This window comes from Rhineura floridana, chromosome 3 (assembly GCF_030035675.1).
Source record: "Rhineura floridana isolate rRhiFlo1 chromosome 3, rRhiFlo1.hap2, whole genome shotgun sequence".
Taxonomy (NCBI): domain Eukaryota; kingdom Metazoa; phylum Chordata; class Lepidosauria; order Squamata; family Rhineuridae; genus Rhineura; species Rhineura floridana.
Window position 1 is genome coordinate 47,227,859 of NC_084482.1, and position 27,277 is coordinate 47,255,135.

A 27,277-nucleotide genomic window follows, 5' to 3' on the forward strand; every position below is an offset into this window, starting at 1 on the left:
AAGATAAATCCTGTTTCATCATAAAGGATATAACTGTGTATTGCACTGCAGTTTCTACCTCTACAAATCTTTGGAAAGCGTTGATCCCGTAAGTTTGTCTTTAATGTGTGAGTTATTGATACTTCTGCCCAATTAAAAGTTCCAGGTCCACTTCATTGATATGTACAGATATGGGTGCTTATATGCATTATAAGAGTTCCTTAGAAGGGGCCCAGTTTAGCCATCATCATCCTTTGTTCTCTGCAAGAAACCCATTTCAACTATCACCACATTTTGTAAGCTAGCCCCTAAAAGTCTTAATCAAGCCAGCAGCAATACTAGTGGCAGTCAGATGGAATTTGTGACACACAGAGAGAATACAAAAAAGATTTATTGGAGAAGGAGTCTTAGTGGCTACATAATGCTGTCAATTCAGTCCCAGGTTATAATTCCAAATAGTTAGGAAATCCTTGGCCAAATTTCAGCTCATGTTTCCGAGATAAGCAGCAGTGCTTTTATCATCATCCCAACCACATATGGTAGGTCTGTTTCTTTCAGCAGTTGTGAATAAAGAATAAAGACATATTTACAATTATATTTGGACAAAGAGTGGTGCATAGAAAACACACATGGAGCAGCCGTTTTCATCAGTGCTATTGCCATAATAGTCTGGATTATACACTGTGTTCTTGCTGCAATAACATTCATTTGCTGTCAGCGCTCCTGTGTGAAAACAAATTAGCCAGATGATTAATGGATATCAAAAACAGCATGTGGATTCTCCATACTGATGCTCCAGCCCTGGGCGAAATCTGTTACTGATGGAACTTTCTGGACTCTTTTCAGCACTAAAATCTCTTCTGCACATGTTGCTAAAAGCCGTGTTGTCTGTTGTTGGAACCTTGTCTTTCAGGACTATTATTTATTAGGGATGACAACCAATTTATGAGATTTGGTCTAGGCAGTTAACAACTTTAGCTGATAAATCAATCCAGTTATTTGATTAAACTGAATACACTTCAAGCTGAAATTGATGCCCCAGTGTCTTCCATAGACTTCCCTTTCACTCACACACACACACACACACACACACACATACCTCCTTTCTCTACTGTTCCAATCCTGAACAATAAGGCTGATCTTACCAACATTTTGATTATATTTACAAATAAAGGATTCTTTTCTCCTTCTCAATTCTGGCTAGGTGCAAGTAATTGTGGCATACTTGGTGTGCAGGGACAGGGGGAGAGAAGAATAGAGGTCTTGCCACTGCAGAGTTGCAAGGTGAGGAACTGGTAAAGGAGGACTTTGATGGACATAATGAGTTCGGGAAGAGATTAGGGATGGGGAGAAGTTCCATTCAGATTGTATTTAAATGTGAACCTACCTAATTTGTACTTTCTGAAACAATATACAAACTGAAATGCAGCCATTCTTTGAAATTCACTTATCCAAATTTTGCAATGCAATTGTCCAGCCAAATAATGTGTACAAAATGCATATACCAGGGTGAAGTGTAGATAAAAGAATGTGTTCATGAGAATAACATTTAAAAATGCATTATAGTAAGGGAAATTGCTGGCAAAAATCAGAAGAAATTCACATTAAAACGCTGATGAATATTCATGAGGACTTTAGAAAACCACAACCTCAAACTGATGTGGAAATGGGGAGAAATGGATTTAAGACTGGAATAATGAGAAAGAGAGAAACTGAAATTGAAAGATCCACCCTTACGTAGAAAAGATAAAATAATGTAATTGTTTAAAAATTGTGATTGTGAGAATATTCTTTTTTAAAACCTACTTGATCTCACTGCTTCTGCTGGTGTTTCACCTGCATCCTCCCCCTCTCCCACTCCTTCTGGTTATTGATTCTTTCTTCTGCCTGGGCACCTGAGTCAAGGATCACAGAGATTTGACAATGAGATTGTATCACTGAGCAGCAGGGGAGCCATGTGTGTTTCCGTATGAAAGAGACAGACAGACAGAAGAGAAGAAAATAAGGCACGGCAATGTAAATGAATAATTGAACATTTTCACATGTAAATTTAAAAAAATGGTACTGGGAAGCACTTCCAAAAATTTTTCCCAAAAAGTTAGTAACAGTATGTTTGTTTTAAATAGTTCCACTCTGTTAAACATAATTTCAGTTGAAACTTCAGTTCTTCCCAATACACCCTCAAGTACACTGAGGGCCAATGCCACAGTGGTCCAGAGACACTCATTGGGAGGTAGCCAAGATGGGACAGGGAAGATTTTATGATTTTGAATGATTTTGTCCTACTGTCTGGATGTATGCTTTGGAAAGTTTTCATGATAGCAAGGTAGACTTAATTTCATCCAATGCAAAACCATCTTTTAGATCATTTGCAGACTGGAAGAACGAAAGTCTAGAGCATCAGACAGTGAGAGGAGAAACGGACCATAAATTTGTGCTCAGCTATGAGGAAAAGAGCAATGAATCTGTGCCCAGCTGCAGTTGGCAAACAAATGCACATGGGAAGTAAAACACTCCTTTTCTTATCTGCATGTCTCCCATTATTTGTGGTTATTCTCACAGTAACAAAGTTGTGGTTCCCTTGATTTCCTCACTCATCCTGACATTAGAGAGGAACCTGGCTTCTGCCACTTGGAACTATTTTTCTGTTCTCACTCTTACTTGTGCTGGAATCCCTGATCATCGAAACTATTTGTCAGAAAGTTAAAATATGTCTCTACTTCTTCCTTCCCATTTTCTCATGTGCATACCCTACAGTCCAAAACTGTACTCATATGCTTTATGCTTGGGAACATGATTATTGATGACAGAAACAGTAATGTTAAAAAATGGGGGAGGGGGTAGCTGTTGTCTTTAGAATTGCAAAGGCCTTGGAAATTTATATTATACTTTACTGAGTTTTTAAAAATGCAAAAAGTATATCCCTAAATGAATGGGACTGACAGTAATTTCCAAAAGTGCCTAGTTAACATAAAAACATAAGAAGAGCCTGCTGGATGAGGCCAATAGCCCATCGAGTCCAGCATCCTGTTTTCACAGCGGCCAACCAGCTACCCTTGGGGAACCCACAAACAGGACCTGAGTAAAAACAGCACTGTCTCCTCCAGCAACTGGTATTTGGCCTGTGGAGGCAGATCATAGTCCAAATGCTTGTAGCTTTTTTCTGCATGACCTTGTCTAATCCTCTTTTAGATCCATCAAATTTGGTGGCCATCACTGCTTCTTGTGGGAGCAAATTCTATTGTTTAACTATGCACTGTGTGAAGAAGTGCTTTATTTTGTCTGTCCTGAATCTTTCAACATTCACCTTCACTGAATTTCCATGAGTTCTAGTCTTATAAGAGAGGGAGAAAAGCTTTTCTCTGTCCACTTTCTCCATGCCATGCATAAATTTATACACTTCTCTTATGTCACCTCTTACTTGCCTACTCTCTAAACTAAAAAGCCCCAAATGCTGCAATCTTTCCTCATGGGGGAGTCGTTCCATCCTCTTGATCATTTTGGTTGCCCTTTTCTGAACTTTTTCCCGCTCTACAGTGTCCTTGTTGAGGTGAGGCAACCACAGTTGTACTTATTATTCCAAATGCTGCACCACAGATTTATACAGTAGCATTATGATACTGGCAGTTTTATTTTCAGTACCTTTCCTAATGATCCCTAGCATGGAATTTGCCTTTTTCACAGCTGCTTCACACTGGGTCAACAAGCTACTATCCACTACGACCCCAAGGACTCATTACTGATCAATTACGGCCAGTTCAGACCTGATTCAGGATGATTTGTGTTAGTTACAATAGTGTCATGTATCTTAGGCTACTGTAACTTCAGATGTCTAAACGCTTCCTGATTTCCATTTTTTGAGTGGTTAGTAATTAAGGTGGCACTATTTGCTCACTAAAACCTACTAAAATGCATAAAACACTGGTTTTATCTTTGCAAGTCCATACATCTTGTCCACAGCTGGCTTTACCTAGAACATAATGTGTGCCTTCACATGTAACTTCGACCTTCAATGCTACTGTTGACTGCAGTGTGATGTCAAGATCATGATAGAACAATTCCCGTTTTTCACAAAGCTGGCTGTGCCAAGCACACATTGCAGTGCAGTCAAATGTTTTAAAAGTTTAAAAAAATCTCTGTGTGTGCATATATGCAAGAAAAAGGAAAAGCACTATATAACAATACAATAAGACCATTAATTAAGGATGGGAGAGAATGAAGCTCATTAACTACAGCCCACAGTATATTGTTATAGGACTGAGGGATTAGTCTGGATGTCATCTCTGGGTCCCCTCCAAGCCTGTGGTTTTATATATGCAAGATGGAATTCTGTAGAAAGAGAAACTGCCGAAGTGGGCAAACTAGTTTCTTTGTTAATGGTTCTAGTTAGGTGTTAAGTATGTCTTTGCATAACTAAAGCGAACAAAAACTATTAGATGCTTTGCGAAGACAGGCCATTTCCTCCTGGCTGGAGACAATAACATATGAGTGAAGGAGAATAGACCTGGAGCCAATTTTGGTGAAGCTGGGAGACAAGAGAATCTTGACTCTCTCTGTCTCTCTCTCTTGGAACCAAAGCTATAGCTTTGGGACCCCCTCTAAAAACCTAATGGGGGAGCAAGATCTGTTGGAATGTTAATGCTGTGAGTCCTTCCATCTTATGCTCAGCCTGTATACGTGTGTAATAAAATCAGATATCCCAAAGACATCACTGTCTCCAGTGACTTTGATTCTAAGAAAAATAAACCAGAGATATGGGCTGGCACTCCTGAAATCTCTCACTATTCAGATATGGAGTATGCATAGCAATATTATGGATAAACCTGTGGGACAATTAGGGTGATGAAGATGTCGACCCAGTGTGCACCTGCTGTGAAAAAAGCAAATTCCATGCTTTGGACCATTAGGAAAGGTACTAAAAATAAAAGTAGATAGAAACAAGTGTTTCTCCCTCATAATATTAGAAACCATGGACATCCAATAAAACTAAATGTTGGAAGATTCAGGACAGACAAAAGGATGAACTTTGTCATGCAGCACATAGTCCAACTATGGAATTCGCTCCCAGAGAAGGCAGTGATGGCCATCAACTTGGACAGCATTAAAAGATTAGATTAGAAAATACATGGAGGATAAGGCTATCAATAGCTGCTACTAAGGGAAAAGCACATTTATTAGTATTGGGAAATTCTTTTGAGAACTAGCTTATAGGAATTTAAAATATAGTTCTGTACCAATAGCCATATATACAAATAATATAGCAAAACATCTAAATGTCAGAGTATTAATGTTCCCCAGACTATTCTGGAATCTGCAGTGTGTTTTAATGATTGCTCTGACCTGGGAGGCCAGGGTTCGAATCCCCACATAGCCATGAAGCTCACTGGGTGACCTTGGGCCAGTCACTGCCTCTCAGCCTCATGAAAACCCTATTCATAGGGTCCCCATAAGTCAGAATCGGCTTGAAGGCAGTACATACACACACTTCATACTCAGCAGCATAAATAAGATGTTTGCTGAGTGAGCAAGAGTGCTTGCAGTACACTAGCATACTGCCATCTTATTCTATTCTATCTTATTTTACACATTTGGAGATTATGTTTTATGCTGTTTCTGAATGCTTTCTATGCTAGTCATTGACCATAATAAAGAAGATTGATTGCATGCTGTACTATGTATGAAATAGTTGCTCAACATTGTTCCACTGTTGGCTGCTTCATGTTTGGCACTGCTGAATACATTGGATATGAGCACATAAAAATGGAATGGGTGAAGCAGCCCTGAGCGTCTGGGGTCCCCTTCAGACATCCTTTTTATTGCACGTTCATGATGCTATTGGGGCAGTCACACACAATCCCACTTTCAATACTGTTTTCACCTGTAAACATTTTGGGGTTGTCACACTGTTTCATTTCCAATCAGTGCATATCCTGTAACTTCCTGCTGAAATCCGGTTAACTTTTTATACCACATCTGGTTTGCGGGCATTTTCCCCTCCAGACAGCAATAATGTGGTAGTATTGGAGAAGCATCACAGAACAACAAATAAAGCAGAATAAATCTACCACTAATGCATTATGATTGTGTGGAGAAAATGCTGCAGAATATCCCTGCAATAAAACACCACTCTGGAGTGGCCCTGGGAAGGAAGGGGAGGAATGCTCCAGACAGCAGTGTGTTAAGATTTTCTCCTAAAATGGATGGGAGTTTTGCAGTTGTAGCTTGAACTAAACAAGCTAAAAGAACATCAAGGGGATTTCAAAAAACCATTTAGGTATCACTAGCATTTTTTTCCAGGTGAGTTCCACACATTCTCATTGTCATTTATTTTTTCTATATGTTTAAACCATAAAGGTCTGTTTGTGATGTCTCATTCCCTGGAATAGAACATTTTTATTTATTTATTAGATTTATATCCTGCCCTTCCTCCCAGTAGGAGCCCAGGATGGCAAACAAAAGCACTAAAAACACTTTAAAGCATCATAAAAACAGACATTAAAATATATTAAATCAAAACAGCTTAACATTTTTTTAAAAAGGGTTTAAAACAATAAAAAGCAATTCCAACACAAATGCAGAAGCAGAACGTGTAAGCATTACTGAAAGAATCTCACATTCATTTCTGTTAACCCAATGTTATGATGAAGGGGGGGGCTAAATGAAGAATTACAAGCCTAAAAGGCTGACAATTTTATGCATCTCACCCACACCTGGTTAAATTGTGAGTAAGAGAGTGAAGGAATTAAGCAGTTAGTTAGAATATTCTGCTGGCCAGAGTGCTGCTTACAGACATAGTTATCCTAAGTTCAATTTTTTCTTCTTCTCCTGAGTCTCCCTTGATGGCCGTAAGCAAACTCTTTATCACTCATTGCCCAATCTTTTTCTATAATCTGCAAAAGACAGAGAAAAGGATAGCACTCTCAAGTGTAAATCATTTCAACATGAAGTGGCCCAAATAAATGATTAATCACCACAAAGAAGACACAGTTGTAGTCAGGGCAAGATCAATCCTAGCAAGCACTGAAGGACTAAAAGGCTCCGTATCAGTTTCTTGCCAGTCCTCCTGATATCAAGTGTAGCGAATTATTGGCCAACATTCTGTAACCCAAAACCTGAAACCGAATCCACATATATTTGCTTAGAAGCCGACCTTGGCAAAGAAACACATCTCTTTTACTTCATCTCTTCTCTGCTTGCCTTCCTTCCCTCTCCTCCATCCATTGAAGAGTTTCCAAGATTTCTGGTGGAAATACCCCCTGGCTGGTTTTCCACCACAGGTTAATGCCAGATTTGAGGTTGTTATTTTTTTCCCCCTAACATGTCGCCCATCAAATTAAAATTATTAGAATTTTCTTTTGAAGAGTTACCTGAGGTGAAGTCTAATTAGACTTCAGGCCATTGAAAGGGGATGCCAGAAGATGGGAGGGCTGCCAGCAGAAACTGAAGTGGCTCACACATAGAGAGTAATCAGAGAAAAGAGCTTGATTTCATGCCATGGTTTCAAATAAAGCTAGATATTGGTCTATTTTGGGGGAGGAAAAGTGCTGTTGCCTGTTAAATAATTTAAAGTTAGGAACTCTGCTTCATTGGTGAGGACAGGCCATTGACATTAAATATCACATTTTTTACAGGTATAGCATGTTCCCATATCAAATTGCAACATGAAACAAAGAAAATGTTGAACTGCTAGGTTTGGCTGAACCACTTTCTCTCACTCATTATGAAAATCCAGGGGTTGCCAATAAATGTTGCAAAGCTCATCTATTCACTGTCTAAATCAAATTATGTGTTGCAAACTGGGGCAAGATGATGCTGAAGAATGAAGTGGACCAGATTCCATCACCTTGCACCAGCCAGTGTGAATCCAGGTTTGGGATTTGGAGAAACAATCTGTTCTGGATGTGGGCGATGTTCCCAGAACCATCATTGTCACTGGAGGCCCAGGTGACCTCAGTGGCTAGGAAAGCCTATTCACAGCTTTGGTTGGTGCATCAACCCAGGGCCTTTTCTGGACAGGGATAGCCTGGCTACAGTTATCCACATTCTTGTAACCTCCAGGATGGACTATTGTAATGCACTTTATGTAGGACTGCCCTTGAGACAATCTAGAAGATGCAACTAGTGCAGAATTATTGTTGTTGTTAAGTCGTCTGTTATTTGAAGGTTTCCAAGCAATTTACAACACTGTTTAAATAAAAAACAAATATATCATACTATAAAAACAAAACGGTAAAACAACAAAACAATAAAACAACAACACCCCCCCATACAGCCACAGGAAGCTTTGGCAGCATTCTAATAACAGACAACATTATCTCAGTCTATCAAAAGCCTGAAGGAAGAAAGGTAAGTTTTACCTGGTGCTGAAAAGATGTTAAGAAAGCATCAGTAGGGAGTGTACCTCACTGGGGAGTGTAATCCACAGTTGGGAAGCCCCAACTGAAAGGCCCACTCCCTTGTCACCATGGTGACCAGGTGTTGAGATGGGAATAGTGGGTTAGTTACATATAAGTCGTATTCTCAGATAGTACACTACAGTTGCCAATTACCTTCAAGGTGTTTATGTTGACATTTAAAGCCTTGACATTTGAAGCCCTTGGTTAATATATCCTATATCAACCTGCCTGTGCATTAAGATCAGGGGAAGAGGTTCACCTGGTGGTCTCTGTGTTAGATGAACTCCAGGGCCTAGGGGCCCATGACTCCACATCTTGTTTTTGTAAACTGTTATGGGACCATTTTTGATGAATGGTGGCATATAAATGGCTAAATAAACAAAACTGACTTGCTAAGATGAAGATTCAACAGATGAGCAGCATTGCAGTGTACCACATGCTGATGCAGTCATATGATTCCTCATACATAAGCTCAGCTCACATTAATTATGTTTCCTGATAGCTTTTCTGTGAACCCAGGAGTCTGTACACTGATTTGTATGGCATTATAATTCTTAAACGGAAAATTATGTGATTCCATCATTAGACCATGCTGGGATATTTATAGAGTGATGTTTTTATGGTTTACTACACTAAGCTGTGCTATGCACCCATGTTTACATTTGTATTAACTTAAGAGGGACAAACTGCTGCATAAACACAACCCTAGTTACTCAAGTTATGGTGTTTGTCTACAGTTCTGTAGAGGGTGTCACATCTATTCCTGCTGTTGCAAACCATTTGGATTGGCACTTCCAAATTGGTCTTGTGCTCTTCCTTCTTGCCCCACAATTATTTCTATGCACTACCATAGATCTCACAACTACCTTCTCTTACTTTGTTTTCCCAAACCAAACACTTTCCCTCTTCAGTTTCTTTTCTGCAGTTTGTACCCCTCTTGCATTGTATTTCTACTTCTACTCCTCTTTTTTGAACTCAGCCAAATGAAAGTAACACACAAGGCTTTTACTCTCCCAGAAATTCATAGGTCTGTCTTTCTTAGAAACAACTCCAAGCATATCTATTCCTGCTGCTGCAAACCATTTGGATTAGCACTTCCAAGTTGGTCTTCTGCCCTTTCTTCTCGCAGAACAGTTTTATTTAAGCATTAGTACACAGGGAGCCAAGCTGACTCATTCCCCTCTAGACCTCTCTTTTTCCATTTGCTGCCCCCCCCATTTGTCCTCAGAAAGTCCTCCCTTCCAGTACTTCCCCTTGACCCAGGAACTAACTATCTACCCAGGGTGAGGGGTGAGATACAGCAAATGCCAGGGTGGGGAGAGGAAGGAGAGCTCCATTTTGATTGACAGGTCGAGCTTGTAATCAGAGGGGATGATTGTACCCACACTGTCCAATGCCAGTGCTATGTGGGAAGAAAGTCAATTCCTTTGAGATCTAGCCTTCAAAAAAATCAACTTTTAAAAGTTCCAAGCACCAAAACCCCTGGACCAATTTGTCTGCAGTTTGGCAGTTTTTTTTCCATAGGGACACCTCTCTCATATCTGTGAGTTTTGCACTACTGAGCACAAAAAATTAGAGAAGAATCCTTTTTGCCTACCCCTATGCACCTCCAGGCTGGATTATTGTAATGCACATTATATATACCCTTGAGGTTGGTCCAGAAGCTGCAGGTGGTGCAAAATGCAGTGACACAACTGCTCACTGGGGCAGGGTATCACCAACATGTCACTCCACTGCTGAAAGAATTGCACTGCCCATTAGCTACTGGGCTAAGTTCAAGGTTCTAATTTTGGTGTACAAAGCCCTATACAGCTTGGGACCAGGATACCTGAAAGATCGTCTTACCCCTTACATAGCCAGTCGATCACTGCGCTCTGCAGGTAACATCTTATCAGGAGGTCCGTTCTACACAACACAGGAAACGGACCTTTAGTGTAATGGCACCTACCCTTATTCAGTCCCCTTAAATGTTAGACAGGTGCCATCTCTGTTATCTTTTTGGTGCCTACTGAAGACCTTCCTCTTTCAACAAGCCTTTTAAGTAGAGACTTTATCCCAGTCTGCATCTGTGTTGGAATTGTTTTAATATGTTTTTAAACCTTCTTTTTTAAAAATAGATGTGTTTAAAGCCTTTAATTTTTTTTAAAGATGTTTTGTTTTAATGGTTGCTTTTTTAATATACTTTAAAGTCTGTTTTTATTATGTGTTTTCAGTGCTTTTGTTTGCAACCCTGGGCTCCTACTGGGGGAAAGGGCAGGATATAAACCTAGGAAATAAATAAATATCAGGATGATTCACTTAAAACTCCGAACCAAACAAAATCCTTGGCATCCCTACAATTTGTAATACATCTGACCAATAAGATCTAGAGCTGAACAAATTCATATTTTGAATCTAGTAATCATGAAATCTGATGTGCTCTATACAACTGACTGTCTTTAGGTATAATGCACTGCAACATATTTATTCCTCTTCAACTCATCCAGCTAAAGCCAGTAGAAGTTGAAAGTACTGGGGGTGGGGGGAATGAAATGACTGGAGTACAATGGGATGCATAGCCTATCCTAGGCATTTTTACTTAGAAGTAAGTCCTGAGTTCAAAAGTCCGTATTTCCAAGTTTGTGCTGCACTACACCCTGTGATTATTATTTGTTTAATATGCAAAAATGTACGTTGGCGTTTGCCTCATTTCCATGCAGTAATTACTGTTTTCCTACTTTTGTTTTGCCTTGTTTTCAGTTAAATTAGGGGTAGGAACAATTTCAATACTTTCGAAATGCAATTAAAAAAAGGCAACGGACAGATACATTTCATTGTGTAACATATTCTTCCTCACTCAGGACTAGCAAACTATTTTTCATGTGGCCTGCTGGGATTGTCTAGAAGAGCTAAACCAAATTGCATCACCAGACCCACTTAACATGAAGTTTCCTATTTAACATTATCAACTGGAATGGTGAACGTAGCAACAGATCAAACCTCATGGTACATTTTCTTAATGTACCCTAAATGTTGTGAAATTGCTTATGAAGAAATGCTCTGTGGTCTCATGTAAATGGAGAAGAAGAAAAAAGCATGGCTTATTTTTCTGATGTCCAATCAGATGTTTTAGAGATTAAGGGAGAACCACATGGGAGAGAAAAGAAAAGCAGAGCCGTGTTCACTCTCCTTTGTTTTCCCTGCTCTCTTCCTCCCTGTTTCCAGCATCTTGTAGTGAGTTTGACAAATGATGTTGTGTAGACAGAATGTATTCTGGGTCTCAGATGATTAGCACATTATCACGAGAAAAACAGAAACCTTGGACAGTGTCACTGGAGACCCATTCAACGTTCTTTGAAATTGATGCATGGGTGAAGGACCATCTCCGAAGGAAGTGTGGCATGAGTCTGGGTTAAAAACCCAGAGAGACCCAAGTGAAGACACTGAGCATTGCATGAGAAATGGTCAGAAACAGCCCGTTCTGGAAAAGAAAGAGGGGCTGATATCTCTCTCCAGAGACCTGCACACTAAATGATTTAATGGCTACCTGTAGGAAATGCCTTTTGCTTTATTGCTTTCTTTCCGCTTTATGAAAAAGATGTTGGCTCTTCCCCCTTTTCACCTTGCTTTTCCAACTCAGCAGGCTCTGCTCAGTCACAGTATGAGTCCTGTCATCTTTGCTAGAGACCTTCCAAAGCCACCTTGCAACAGTCTTGCAGATTAAACAACTGTGGAATGACTGACTACACATTAAAATAATAATAACGACCTTTTTTTTGCAGTTCTCTGCAGTGGGTTCCTGCTTCTGTCTGCTTCATCTCTGAGGTTAGCGCAAGCAAAACCAGCAGGTTAATGCTGGGAACTGACTTCCAACTTTTTAAATAGGTGTCAAGAAACATGGATCAGTTTTCCAAGACACCTTAACCAATGGCCTAAATTGTACTCATTTGAATGGCAGCTGAGCTAAGTCAATACTGACCCCTAGTAAAATGCCCCCCCCTGCTTCCCAAAACATGCACAGTAACATCTAGATTAGGATGGGAAGCATGTGTTTTTAAATTCCTGAAAAATTTCTTGTATACATTATGATAAAGGAATTCTGACCATAATGTGCCACTGTTCATTTTCTACCAGAGGTGACAGAACTGGTGCACAAATTATAAAACACAGTTAGTACTACTGCTGACTACAAATTTCTCTGGAAAGGCGGCAGACTTAAACACACTCTCTTGAACTCCATTGAACACAGTGGGACTTAATGTCTGAGCAAACAGGCCTGTGATTGTGCTATGAATCTTGTTTGCTTGATATATCAGTAATTTCTTGTGTTACCTCAAAGGCACTTCAGGGTTTATGGTGAAGGCAGTTCATCTGGCAGCAAGAACACCTGCTTCCAGAAATAAGTGACTCGGGCCTGTTGCATATGCAGAGTTGCCACAGGTCTCTGTGGATTTTGAGGCCTATGCAATTTTACAGCATAACTGCTGTTGCAAATTTATTAAGTGCTAGAGGCATGCTAGCAGTTGCAGTGTAGAATAGACAGGGACCCTGCCAAAGTTGGTTGAATTAGAGAGTTGCAAGAAAAGTGTTGGTGTGCCTAGCAATTAGGTAGCCATCTCCTGTATGATGTGGGCCAGCCCTCCATATGTTTTTGACTACAACTCCTGTCATCCCAGAACATTGGCCATGCTGACTAGGATGAAAGGGAGTAGTCTTGTCATCCAAAACATCTGGAGGGCACCCAGTTGGGGAAGGCTGGTGTAAGTGTATATTACACTGCAGTAAATCCACCATGCACCACCAAAGAGTCTAGGGTCTCATCCACACCCTATGTTTAAACCACATATAAACTACTTTAACAGACTTGGCTTCCTCAGAGGATCCTGAAAACTAGTTTATTATAGAAAAGCCTTTGATTGTAGATCATGGAAAACTATGGAATGCTTTAAAAGAAATGGGGGTGCCACAGCATCTGATCGTTTTGATGTGCAACCTACACTCTGGACAAGAGGCTACTGTAAGGACAGAATATGGAGAAACTGATTGGTTCCCCATCGGAAAGGATGTGAGACAGGGCTGTATTTTATCACCCTATTTCTTTCATCTATATGCAGAACATATCATACAGAAAGCAGGATTGGACCAAGGAGGTGTGAAAATTGGAGGAAAAATATCAATAATTTAAGATATGCAGACGGTACCATACTACTAGCAGAAACCAGTAATGATCTGAAATGAATGCGATGAATTAAAGAGGAAAGCACAAAAGCAGGGCTACAGCTGAAGGTCAAAAAGAGTAAAGTCATGACAACAGAAGATTTATGTAAATTTAAAGTCGACAGTGAAGACAATGAACATGTGAAGAATTATCAATACCTTGGCACAGTCATTAACAAAAATGGAGACAATAGTCAAGAAATCAGAAAAAGGCTAGAACTGGGGAAGGTAGCTAGAAACTAGAAGAGAGAACCAGGAAACTAGAGAATTAGAATGAGAGAAAGGTCCTCAAATTCAAATACGTATCACTGAACACCAAAGTCAGGATCATTCAGACCATGGTATTCCTGATCTCTATGTATAGATGTGAAAGCTGAACAGTGAATAAAGTAGATAAGAGAAAAATAAACTCATTTGAAATGTGGTGCTGGAGGATAGCTTTGCACATACCATGCACTGCAAAAAAGACAAATATTGAGTATTAGAACAAATTAAACGAAACCTATCACTATAAGCTAAAATGATGAAACTGAGGTTATCATACTTTGGACACATAATGAGAAGTCATGATTCACTAGAAAAGACAATACAGAAAAACAGAAGAGAGTAGAAAAAGAGGTAGAACAAACAAGATTCCATAAAGGAAGCCACAAGGAACTTACAAGATCTGAACAGAGTAGTGTATAACAGATGCTATTGGAATTTGCTGATTCATAGAGTCACCACAAGTCGTAATCGACTTGAAGGCATATAACAACACATTTTTTTTTTATTACAGCTATCATTATACAGCCACAAGTGTGGCTGTATACTATAGCCAGTGTGGATTTTTCACATTTTATTTATTTATTTATTACATTTCTACCCTGCCTTTCTTTTCATGAAACCCAAGGTGGCTTACATTTGGTCCCCAGGTGCTCTCCCATCCAGGCACTGACCACACCTGACCCTGCTTAGCTTCAGCAGGGTGCTGGCCTTATGCGCTTTCAGAAAATAGCCTGGGACTATTCCATTCCGCAATGTTAAATTGAAAATACCCGCCAGGCCATTCTGATGCCTCCCATAAGCTCCTTTCAAAACAAAACCTTACAAACATATAGTCCTGAACTCAAGAAATGCTTGCTTAACAACCCTCTCAATTTTCATGGCGATAAACAAAACAGTCAGAAAGAATCGAGAGTTCAAAGTCTAAAGAGAGAGAAAAAAACCCAGACCCCTTTTGGTCTTTTTTCTCTAAGAGTTCTCATAATCTGTTGAAATTCATTACAAATCAGACATGTTCACAGAGGGTATGTAATCCTGTTACTGACCTTGCCCCATACTCTGACCTTCATCCTCTGTAATTTAAAAGTTTTAAAAATGCCTGGCTGATTTTTAATTAATTTAAGAAATTTTGCATTGAACTGAATGATAATGTCAGGTATGCTCAGTAAGAACCGTCAGTATTCTAAAAGTCAGACTCACAGCTTCTTGGCTTGCCTAATCAGGGGGGTACAACCACACCAGACTTTGATTTCACGCAAGACAGTCATGGCTTCCTCCACAGAATCCTGGGAAGTTTAGTTTGTGAAGGGTGCTGAGAGGAGACTGCTGTTCTCCTGACAGAAGTCCAGTGGCCAGACTGGTTTAAGAGTCAGCCGCACTGATTGAAGCTCTGTGAGAACAGGACATCTCCTAGCAACTCTCAGCACCTTTCACTAACTACAATTCCCAGGATTCTTTGGGAGAAGCCATGACTGTCTAAAGTGAAACAAAGGTCTGGTGTGGATGTGGCCAGTGACAGCTTTGGTTTAAATGTGGGTGGGAGGCTACATGTGCCTGCTGTAGAATAAAAAGGTGGGGAAAATCCTGAAAAGCAATGATACTGTTCACAATGTTTCCCTCTGCCCAGTAACCACACATTCAACCTCCTTCCCTCCCTCTCCTCCTACCCTCCCTGCCCCTCCCCCAGGTCACTGTTGGATTATGACCTGGGAGACCAGGGTTCGAATCCCCACACAGCCATGAAGCTCACTGGGTGACCTTGGGCCAGTCACTGCCTCTCAGCCTCAGAGAAAGGCAATGGTAAAACCACCACTGAATACCGTTTATCATGAAAACCCTATTCATAGGGTCATCATAAGTCAGGATCAACTTGAATGCAGTCCATTTCCATTTTCAAACATGATTGCACAGAAATAAATCCCACTGAACTCAAAAAGTATGCAGATGATCAAACCCACCCTCACTTCTCCCTCCTATCCCATCCCTCTTGCCCCTTCCCTCCCCCTCCAATTCCATCCCCCTCCTCCTCTAATCCTCTCCTTTCCCCTCCCCTATTCCTGGTCAGCTTTACCTATCTTAAGCATGATTGCATGGGAGTAAGTACCATTGAATTCAATAAGCATGCAAATGATGAAACCTGCCCTCCCGTGCCCCTTCCACTCTAATCCCCTCCTTCCCCTCCACCTCCTTCCACTCCCCTCTCCCCTCCCTTTCTCCTCTCCTCTCCTCTCCTCTCCTCCCTCCCTGCTCCTCCACCATTGTCAGTTTTACCTATCCTAACCATGATTACATAGCAGTAAATCCCACTGAAATCAGTAAGCATGCAAATGATCAGACCTGGTTTTTCCCTCCTTCCCCTCTCCTCTCCCTTCTTCCTCCGCTCCCCTCTTCCTTCTTTCTCCTTCCCTGTGCACTCCAGCCGTCCCTCCCCCCAGTCAGTTTTACTTATCCTAAGCATGATTGCACAGGAGTAAATCCCACTGAACTCAATAAACTAAACATGCAAATGATCAAACCTGTCTTTCTCCCCTCCCTCTTCTTCCTGCTCCCATCCCCCTCCACCCTTCTGCCGTTCATTCCCTCCCTCCTCCTCCTCCCCTCCCCTCCCCACCCCCTGTCGTCAGTTTCATCTATCGTAAGCATGACTGCAGGGGAGTAAATCCCACTGAACACAATAAGCATGGAAATGATCGATCCATTCTCGGCAAGCTTGTACAGGATCCCATTTCATACCTGCCGGATTAAAAAGCAGAGAAATTCACTAATAGGCAAAAAACTTTGAGGTTTAAGAATGTACCTATAGCCCACAGCTACACAGGAACTGGACTGGACTGTGAAAGACCAACCCAAATTGCATTTGCATTTTGACAAATTTGTAGGCAGTACACTATCTGAGAGAGGAGGTCAAGTCTCCTGTTCCCCTGGTGCATTCACTATAGCTGCCCAATTTCCCTGCTTTTTAAAGTTTGATAGAAATATTTGTTGGCTATAGGTATATTTTTAAACCGCAAGGTTTTTTTGCCTATTAGTGAATATACATACAACCAGCTGGAAAATGGCACTGTTAATTATCAGAATGCAATGAAATTAGTAGAAGTATGTTGCTCAATAGTGATCCCAGAACTTAGACTAAGCAGAGGGGATACTCAGTTTCCTAAAATGAGCCTAGCAAGGTAAGGCACCTATTAAACATATCCAACACATTTCTGGAACAAAATATGGGTCACCATAAGTCATAAGTGACTTGAAGGTTCATAACACACACACACACTTATAGCTAGCTGAGTAGAAAGGAGTAGTTCTATCGTTCCTCTCAAGGGCTCAGTTTCAGCTTCCATTGGTGGGTTGGGGTAGAATGAAAAGATTTTAGAAAGTGTCAAAGGTCTGTTCATATTCAAAATGTAAATTGGGAAATGCTAGTGTGTTTTAAGTGCAGTTGTGTGGAGGGCAGCACTTTATATCTGAGGAGAGGAGCTACCCATGCTTCCTGTATGACAGTCCTGGCAGTGTGCTCCCTTACTGTACGATTAGAAGTTCCCTCTGATTACCCATAATTTCTAATATTTAAGGCAACCTAAAATCCCTCAGTACTACACTCATTTTCTTTATGTCTATGAATAAGAGTGCAAAAACTCCCAGATTCAATCCCCGGTAACTGCAAATAAGCTGCAAAAGACCTATCTTTGCCTGAGTCCCTGGAGAACTGTAGACAGCCAACATAGGCAATATTGAGCTAGACTAACCAATGGTCTGACTTAGTATAAGGCTGCTTCCTAATATTGGCAAAATAAGTTCCTGTCTGTTACTGTGAGAGGGAAAGAGCTAAATAAATTCAAGTGAGACATGATTGTGATGTTCAGGCCAGTTCTTTAGCAGATTGATCCCTTGCTTTCCTCTACCTTGGACAAAACAAACCAGTGTTTTGACAGACACTGTTGTAATTGTGGGATGTTATATGGAGGGGAAAATAATGTGGTTTGTCATCAATCTCTTGGTGGTACATACAAGGCCTGACTTGTTGAAATTTTGTAGCTCTGTATTTACAAAGAAAACAAAGACCTGATGTGGTTCAGAGTCCTATCAGTCCCAAAGTATATTTTTTTAAAAAAACTTTGGGGAGGGGGAAAAGAGCCTTGCATTGTAACCTTTCACAATAATCTAATCCACAAGGGAATTCAAATTATAAAATGCATACAAGGAAGAACAAAACCTGATGAATTCAATTATTGAGGAATTATTCATGAAGTTGTGTATATATAATATAAACTAGTTCAAGGCAGCAGCAATATTTACTTACTCTTATTCACATCTTGGCCACATTTTTGAAGGTAGTACATAATCAGGATTCTTAGAGTTAGGACCCTTTTCTTGCTGTAAATAAAAAAATCAATTCAGATGGAAAAATCGGAACAAAACTCTGCAGTCTGCAGTGACACAGCTTCTTGGTCTAGCAAAATACATTGTGTGCAAAGAACCTCCCACCCAAGGAAAGGTAGTGGCAGAAAATTTCACCAATCCCTACCTCCATGCTGAGTTTGTTGCATTAGTTTGTATGTTTTAAGAATACGAGAAGAGTCTTGCTGGATCAGGCCAAACACCTATCCAGTGTAGAATCCTGTTCTCACCATGGCCAACCACATGCCTACAAGAAGCCCACGAGCAGGACCTGAGAGCAACAGTGTTCTTCCCACTTGTAATGCCCTGGTATTCAGAGGCATATTGCCTTTGATGGTGGCAGGAGAACATAACCATTGTGGCTAGTAGCCAATTAAGAACAAAAAAGAGCCTTCTGGATCAGGTTAGTGGACCATCTAGTCCAGCATCTTGTTCTCACAGTGGCCAACCAGATGCCTGGGGGAAGCCCGCAAGCAGAACATGGGTGCAAGAGTGCACTCCCCTTCTGCGGTTTTGAGCAATTGACATTCAGAAGAATACTGCCTCTGACTACAGAGAAAAAGCAAAGCCATTGTGGCTATTAGCCAATGATAGCCTTATTCTCCATGAATTTGTCTAATCCTCTTTTAAAGCTATCCAAGTTTGTAGCCATCACTGCCTCTTGTAGGAGCGAATTCCATAGTTTTGATGGAGGATCCCTCAAGCATCCTGGCCCCAAGCAATTTAGGCCCTTGAAAGTGATGAAGGAAAAATGGATTTTTATATATTCGTAGGTAATTATATTAGAAAGTATAGATTTATATAATAAAAATTATAAAGAATTAAGCAAAAGGCCACAGGCCTTGGGATCATGGGAACAGCAAATTCAGCTTGAAGTTCATAGCTCATGCTAAGTGGGTAGGCCTGGGTGTATGATTAATTTTTTTATTAATGACCACATTGTTTAAGCAAAAGAAGCATAATTTTTGATGTATTTTGAATTGTATGATCCTGAGAATGGAATTTTAGATAACAATTACCTATATTCTATCCTTGATTTGTAGGGCGAGAATGCCGACTAGCGGAAATATTTCATAATGCTCCCAGAGTAGGAGCAAGAGGAACTTTGAGTTTAGCATGCATTTTAAAATAACTTGGTGTGTTGCTTTCTCACTTTTGATACATAAGATATGGGTTTTGAGTGGGTATTCATGGTAAATAGATATTTTGAGATAGCTTGCCTTGTCAGTTTCTTTGGGGCTGAGGTGCTGATAGGTATCACCTAGCACCTCCCCTGACTGTGTGGGCCTCAGAATGCAGGCCAATGTGTTAAATATTATTATTAATAAGGTGATAGAGCGAGTGGTGGCCAAACAACTACAGACACACTTGGATGAAGCAGATTATTTAGATCCATTCCAATCGGGCTTCAGGACTGGACATGGAACTGAAACAGCCTTGGTCGCCCTGGTGGATGATATGAGGAGGGCGTTGGATAGGGGAGAATACACCTTCCTTGTCCTCCTGGATCTCTCAGCGGCTTTCGATACCGTTGACCATGGTATCTTGTTAAATCGCCTAGAGGGATTGGGAATTGGAGGCACTGTTTTGCGGTGGCTCCACTCCTATCTCCCAGGCAGGTACCAACGGGTGGCATTGGGGGATGAGGTTTCAGACCCTTGGCCTCTTAATTGTGGAGTACCACAGGGTTCTATCCTCTCCCCCATGCTATTTAACATCTATGTGAAGCCGCTGGGAGCCATCATCAGGAGTTTTGGGCTGCAGTGTCACCAATATGCGGATGACACTCAGCTCTATCTCTCATTCAAGTCCTCACCAGAGTTGGCTGTGAAGACCATGTCCAAGTGCCTGGAGTCCGTAAGTGGATGGATGGGCGAGAACAGGCTGAAACTAAACCCTGACAAGACCGAGGTGTTGCTCGTGGGTGACAGAAGAAGGTTGGGAGATATCGACTTGGTGCTTAACGGGGTGAGATTACCCCTGAAGGACCAGGTCCGCAGCCTAGGGGTCATCCTCGACTCCCAGCTATCCATGGAGGCTCAGGTTTCAGCAGTGAGCCAGATGGCTTGGTATCAATTACATCTGATACAAAGGCTGTGACCCTACCTTCCTGTACATCTGCTCCCACGAGTGATACATGCCCTGGTCTCCTCTTGCTTAGACTATTGTAATGCGCTCTATGTGGGGTTACCCTTGAAAACAGTCCGGAAACTGCAGCTGGTACAGAACACGGTGGCACGCTTGATTAAGCATGGCCGTCGCCGGGATCATATCACCCCGGTGTTGGTAGACCTACACTGGTTACCAGTGGTTTACCGGGCCCAATTCAAGGTGTTGGTGTTGACCTTTAAAACCCTATATGGTTTTGGCCCAGTGTATCTGAAGGACCACCTCCAGTATCACCAATCAGGCTTTCTTACAAGATCAGCCACACAGGACCTCCTCTCGATCCCACCAGTCAAAACGGCTAGGCTGGTGCGGACCAGAGAGAGGGCATTCTCGGTTGTGGCCCCCACCCTCTGGAATTCTCTCCCTTATGATCTTCGTCATGCCTCCTCCCTGATGACTGGCTATTCAGGCAGGCCTACAGAGTCTTTGGGGTGGATTAGACTAGCTTTTTGATTAATTAATTGATGTTTTGATGTTATTAATTGATGAATGTGTTTTGGATTGTATATTGTATTTTATTATGCTGTTGTAAGTCGTCTAGAGTGGCCGTTAATTCGGACAGATAGGTGACTAACAAATAAAATTTTATTATTATTATTATTATTATTATTAATTGTATTTATATACCATCCCATAGCTGAAGCTCTCTGGGCGGTTTACAGTAACTAAAAACAATAAAAACAAATATATACATTTAAAACACATATTTTAAAAACAATTTAAAACACAATTTAAAAATTTTAAACAATTTAAAAACACATGCTAAAATGCCTGGGAGAAGAGGAAAGTCTTGACCTGGCGCCAAAAAGATAGCAGTGTTGGCGCCAGGTGCACTTCGTCTTTTATAAACCCCTCTTTTAAGCTATGTATTTTATAAAATTAAGAATGGAATTTCTGAAGAAATACAGGAATAAGGAACCTGAGAGCAGGCTAACAAAACACCCTAAATTAGCCAATCTCAACCTGACATCGTGGTATTGCTAAAGGAACATGTTGTGATGTCCTAGAGATGTTCCTGGCCAGCTTGGCTGATCAGGAGCCATGACGGAATGGAATGCATGGTACAAAATCATTAGTAACGTAAGACAGGAGAATAGCGGTAACCCAGGTCAAATAGACAGTGGGATAGAGTAGGGATATCAATCTAAGAAGACAACAAGACAATAGGATGGGAGGTGACTGCAAATTTATGAATATAAGTGTATTCATTTTAATAAAATTATCTGATTGGTTTGAAATATTGCAAGAGGGAAGAACTGTTATGTTATGTGGGAAGGAACTTATGTGATTGGTAAACTAATGTCACATGTGTATTCAATACTGTATAAAGGATCTGTGCAGACTGTGCTTCATTGCAGTCCTCTCCAGATTTTCTGGGAGGCTGACCCTGCATATGCTTGTAAAGAATAAAGGCCTACCTTTTTGCTTTAAGCCTGTGTCTTTAAATTACTTAAAGGACCCCCAGCAAAGATCCCATAGGAGAAAAGAAAAATTATCCATCAGTTTAACTATGCAATTTCTTTTGTCTGTCCTGAATCTTCTAACATTTAGATTCATTAGATGTCCATGAGTTCTAGAGTTATGAGAGAGAATGGAACATTGGTCACTTACCATGAAGGCTTTTTCCTGGCGGACTCACCCACATAGCCTCACATTGGGTTATCATCAGTCTCCTCTAGCCCAGGCAGGAAATCTCTCGTGTTAATTTGCATGCTCCTGCTCCTATCCCTCTCAGCATCTCCTCAGTTTCCCTTCTGGCCCAGCCCTAAGAGCCTGTGGACCTATGTAGTAAAACCCTTAGAAAAACATTAACACAGAACCAGGCAGCGCCCCCCAAAAATGGGACAGCGGAACATGTAATGTAATAGGAAGAGCCTATGCATTGACAGAGTGAGTGGATGAGTGCAGGGCGAGGTGTGGCTATGTGGGCTTCGTCTGCCAGAAAAAGACCCTTCACGGTAAGTGACCAACGTTCCGTTTTCCTGGCAGACTCTCCCACATAGCCTCACATTGGGACCTACCAGAGCTGAAGTCCGTTTTGGGTGGGAACTTGCAGGTCCGCTCACTATGAAGGTAGTATTGATTGAGGGACACTACAGCCAAAGGCCGCTTTAGAAGAAGCTTAAGTGCCCACTTTATAGTGTGTCTAGTGAATGGCGATGGTCATGTCCAGCCTACTGCGGATTTCTGCAATGCTGGTGGTGATGGCTAAAGCTGCAGAAGGTGCTGCTGCCTGGTGGAATGAACTGTAATGTGACCAGAAGCCCGAAGCAGTTGGGATTCATAAGCTAATGCAACAGAGGCACTGATCAAGTGGTCAACTTAAATGTCTTTGTACATTTAATGGAAATGTTAAGTGCACACCTCAAATCCAATTCTGTGCCATAACTTTTCCGATGAAAGTAATGGCTCAGGGAAAAGAAAGGGAGGATCAGTTCCTCAGACCTCTGAAAGGTAGAATTGGCTTTAGGAATATAAGGTGCATCTGTCCTGAATACTGCTTTGTCTGTACAAAAAAAATGCAGAGATCAGCCAGGATGGACAGACACTGAGTTCTGCCCCTCAGCTGGCTGCAATAAGAGCCACCAAAACTGCTACTTTAAAAGATAGGAGTCATAGTGACAGAGGCCAATGGTTCCAAATTAGATTTAGTAAGGGTGTTGAGCCCCTTGTGTAGGTTTCATGAAGGAAACCCGTGAATCATGGGTGTAGAAAGTAGAGTTGCCCCTCTTAAAAAATGTTTAACATGTGGGTGGCGTGACAGCGCCACTCATCCCAGCCTGGAGCAAACTGATGACAGAGCCATTACTTGACACTCAAGGAACTGAGCTTAAGCTCTTGGTTGAAGCCAACCGTGAAAAGACGAAGTGACTGGAAGCACTAGCTTCTTAAAGGACATGTTGTCTCCTTTCTTTTGCACTAACTGAAAAATGGCTTTCCATGGTGCCTCATAAATCCTGTCAGTGGAAGCCCGTCTGGATGCCTGCTTAGTGAGTATGGCTGGTCACGTAGCAGAGAATCTGCTGGTCAGTCTCCAGGCAGCTTGGTTGAGCCTTCCAAAATCTGGATGAGTGTTGGGATGTTGCGTGAGAAGATCTGTAGAGAGATGGTATGGTAGTGAAGGAGATAATGCTAGATGTAGGACGTCAGACAACCACAGCCTCCTGGGCCATTGAGGACCCAGAACGTTCTCCAACTGTTTGAGGCTGAGCTCATGGAATACCTTCACAAGGACTGGAGCCGGAGGAAAGGCAAAGGGGAACTCATGAGGCCACCAAGTGGTGAGAGCATTTCTCTCTTCTACCCGTGAAATCTGGTGCCTTAAGAGCGAGGGTCTTAAGATGAGATGCCAAATAATGGAGGACTGGATAACCCCGATAGACTTGAGACTGTTTGAATGCTCTGTTGCTGAGACTGCATTTCCCCTGGGTGATTCTGATGTCTGCTGAGCAAGGCTGTTGTCACTTTCAGCTCCCCTCTCATGTGTTTGAGCTGTCAGAGAGGCCCAATAGGGTTCTGCTCATGTTATGATGCCCTGCTAGCTGGGTGAGGTCTGAATCCTTGTTTGTTGAAATGACATTTGGTTAAAATGTTGTTGGTGAAGACTAATATGTGTTTGTGAAGGAGTATGTGCTTAAAGTGTTGGAGGGCAAGGGCAACAGCCCTGAGCTCCAACCAATTTATGTTATGACCAGAATTGCTGGGGGGGAAAGGCATGGAACTCCGTTCAGGTGGTGTCAGAGAGGCAATGGCCACTGGGGAGATTATCTGAGAGCTGCAGGCAGCAATATCAACGTGTGTAGTTTGGCTGCAATTGCATCCAAGTGGGGACGCAGGAGCCACTGTATCTGTCTGGTATGTGCTGTGGCCCACGGAATTACGACTCTACAAGGTATCAGGAGGCTAGGCACATGTTGTAGGTTCATCAGGTCTGTGAATCCGTGTACTATGCGAGACTGGACTGAGGTGTGGATCTTGGCTATGTGTCTGGTGCAGGGTTAATAATCCCTGTGGAGGTGTCTATCCAGGCTCCTAGGTGAACCCAATGACTCTTACCAGCATTGATGAGGAATCCATGACTCCTCAGACCAGAGCAGCGTATGCAGAATATTGCTTTATGCCTGAAGTAGTGATGGGGATCTGATGAAAAGGTCATCTTATGTATTTGATGTTGCTTGAGTTATGTCACCAATGCTATCATGGGCTTGGTGAAAACTCGAGTTGGTGAAGCAAGCCCAAAGGCCTTAAACTGAAATTGTCTATGCGCATAAGCAAAGCAGAGAAAATTGTAATGGTCTGGAAAAATTAGGGCCTGTGAAGAAGCCTCCGTGAAGTCTATGGAACCAATGCCTCCGTGATGGACTGTAACATTTCCACCCCAAACATCCAGCATAGAACATACTGACTGAGTCCTCAAAGGTTTAAATGCCCCGGTGTCCCCATTTTGGGGGACCAGAGACAGGTGGGAGTAAAGCCTCATCCCCTTCTCTCCCACGGGAACTGGCTCTATCGCCCCCACTGATAGGAGCTGTTCTATGTGTCGAGTCCTGTTGCGAGTCTCGGTCTGATCCTCGGGGACAGGTGTGTGATAGCAGTGATGGCGTGGGAGGGAGAATTCCTGCTTGAGCCCCTGGGTCACAGTGTGTGGTACCCATGCACATGAGGTGCTGTGTGGCCAGACCTGATTGAAGTCCTGCAGCCTGCCTCAACCACCTGGTTCCTGGCACCAGAGATTGTTTTAATTATTTATTTATTTATTTTTAAAACTTATATACCGCCCGACTAGCAATAGCTCTCTGGGCGGTGAACATAGATACAATAAAATACAATATAATACAAAACATCAGTCTAAAATCAAATTTCACAGTCTAAAAACAGCAAAGGCTAAAATCAAATTACAAACATTACAATCATTAACAAAAAATTAAAATGCCTTGGAGTAGAGAAAGGTTTTAACCTGGCGCCGAAAGGATGATAGTGTCGGCGCCAGGCGAACCTCCTCGGGGAGACTATTCCATAGTTCGGGGGCCACCACTGAGAAGGCCCTTGATCTTGTCACTGCCCTCTGGGCCTCCCTATGAGTCGGGACCCGGAGGAGGGCCTTCGTAGCAGACCGTAGTGTACGAGCCGGTTCATAGCGGGAGAGGCGTTCCGACAGATATTGAGGTCCCGCGCCGTATGAGGCTTTATAGGTTAATACCAACACTTTGAATTTGGCCCGGAAACGTATTGGAAGCCAGTGCAAGCGGGCCAAAACAGGTGTTATATGGTCAGACCGCTTCGTTCTTGTTAGCAGTCTGGCCGCTGCATTTTGCACCAGCTGTAGCTTCCGAACCGTCTTCAGAGGTAGCCCTACGTAGAGCGCATTACAGTAATCCAAACGTGAGGTTACCAGAGCATGTACTACTAATGTAAGATCCTCCTTACTCAGGTAGGGACGTAGCTGGGCTACCAATCGAAGTTGGTAGAACGCATTCCGTGCCACAGAGGCTACATGAGCCTCAAGTGACAGGGAAGAGTCTAGAATGACTCCCAGACTACGAATCTGTTCCTTTAGGGGGAGTGTAACCCCATCCAGGACAGGATATGTATCCACCATCTGATTGGAAAAACCATCCACCAACAGCATCTCAGTCTTATCAGGATTGAGTCTCAGTTTGTTAGTTCTCATCCAGTCCATTGTCATGTCCAGGCAACGGTTCAGCACATTGACTGCCTCACCTGAGGAAGATGAAAAGGAGAAGTAGAGCTGCGTGTCATCAGCATACTGGTGACAACGCACTCCAAAACTCCTGATGACCGCACCCAACGGCTTCATATAGATGTTAAAAAGCATGGGAGACAAAACCGAACCCTGCGGGACCCCACATTGGAGTACCCACGGTGTCGAGCAATGTTCCCCAAGCACTATCTTCTGGAGACGGCCCGCCAAGTAGGAGCGGAACCACTCCCACGCAGTGCCTCCAACTCCCAACTCTGCAAGCCTCTCCAGAAGGATACCATGGTCGATGGTATCAAAAGCCGCTGAGACATCAAGGAGAATCAACAGAGTTACACTCCCTCTGTCTCTCTCCCGACATAGATCATCAAACAGGGCGACCAAGGCCGTCTCAGTGCCGAAACCGGGCCTGAAACCCGATTGAAATGGATCTAGATAATCGGTTTCATCCAATAGTGCCTGGAGCTGGTCAGCACCCTACTGGGGCTGGCTGGGTCCAGGCTTGGGGTTGGTAAAGGCTGGATTTCTGGAGACATGTGATCTGGTTCAAGCTGGCCTCTGTCCACAGAAAGTCCTGTAACGAAAATCTTCTCTTTGGGGACCAAATGAATAAAAAAGATGTCTTGTCAGTGCTATTATCATCCCTGTTGTGGCCAAAGGCATCGCCTTACTTTGCTTTCATCTTTACTAAAATTTGATTCAAATTTCATCCCCCAAACTGGTGAAATCCCTTAAAGGGAGCTGTAGACAGATTATTACAAGGAGTACTGTCAGCATTCCAATAAGTTAGCCAAAGGGCCCTCCTAGTACCCAGAGTGGTGAATAATTTGTCAGCAGCCATATCTGGAGCAGTCATTCACTGAGAAAGCCTCATACAGGAAGCTCTGGCTACCAAGGAGATAGGGGGAGAAAGTTGGCAGACTCAGAATTGCAGTTTGGGGGCAAACTGCACCTCTTTTCCCTTGGTTGTTTTAGGACACCTCTGTATATCGAAAAGTAAATCCCAGCATTAAGATAAATAAGTGGCTGAACCACAGATGGAAAACAAATGACTTATTCCATTCCAGGAACTCATCTAAAATAAATATTGGCATAGGCTTCAGACTTTTTTGCTGGTTAGGGGGGTGTCCCATGCAGCTATGGTAATGATTCAGGTAGG

The 27,277-nt window shown here is 42.2% G+C and overlaps 1 long non-coding RNA gene across 1 annotated transcript in view; it reads right to left on the bottom strand.

Moving 5' to 3' along the window:
- Positions 1-386: 386 nt before the first annotated feature.
- The window catches only part of LOC133382114 (uncharacterized), a 46,122-nt gene continuing 19,231 nt past the window's right edge, over positions 387-27,277 (bottom strand). The window contains exons 2-5 of the long non-coding RNA XR_009761796.1: positions 18,133-18,206; positions 6,767-6,869; positions 1,786-1,874; positions 387-702 (exon numbers count right to left, since the gene is read on the bottom strand). This is a non-coding gene — a long non-coding RNA (uncharacterized LOC133382114). The remainder of the gene's footprint in view (positions 703-1,785; positions 1,875-6,766; positions 6,870-18,132; positions 18,207-27,277) is intronic.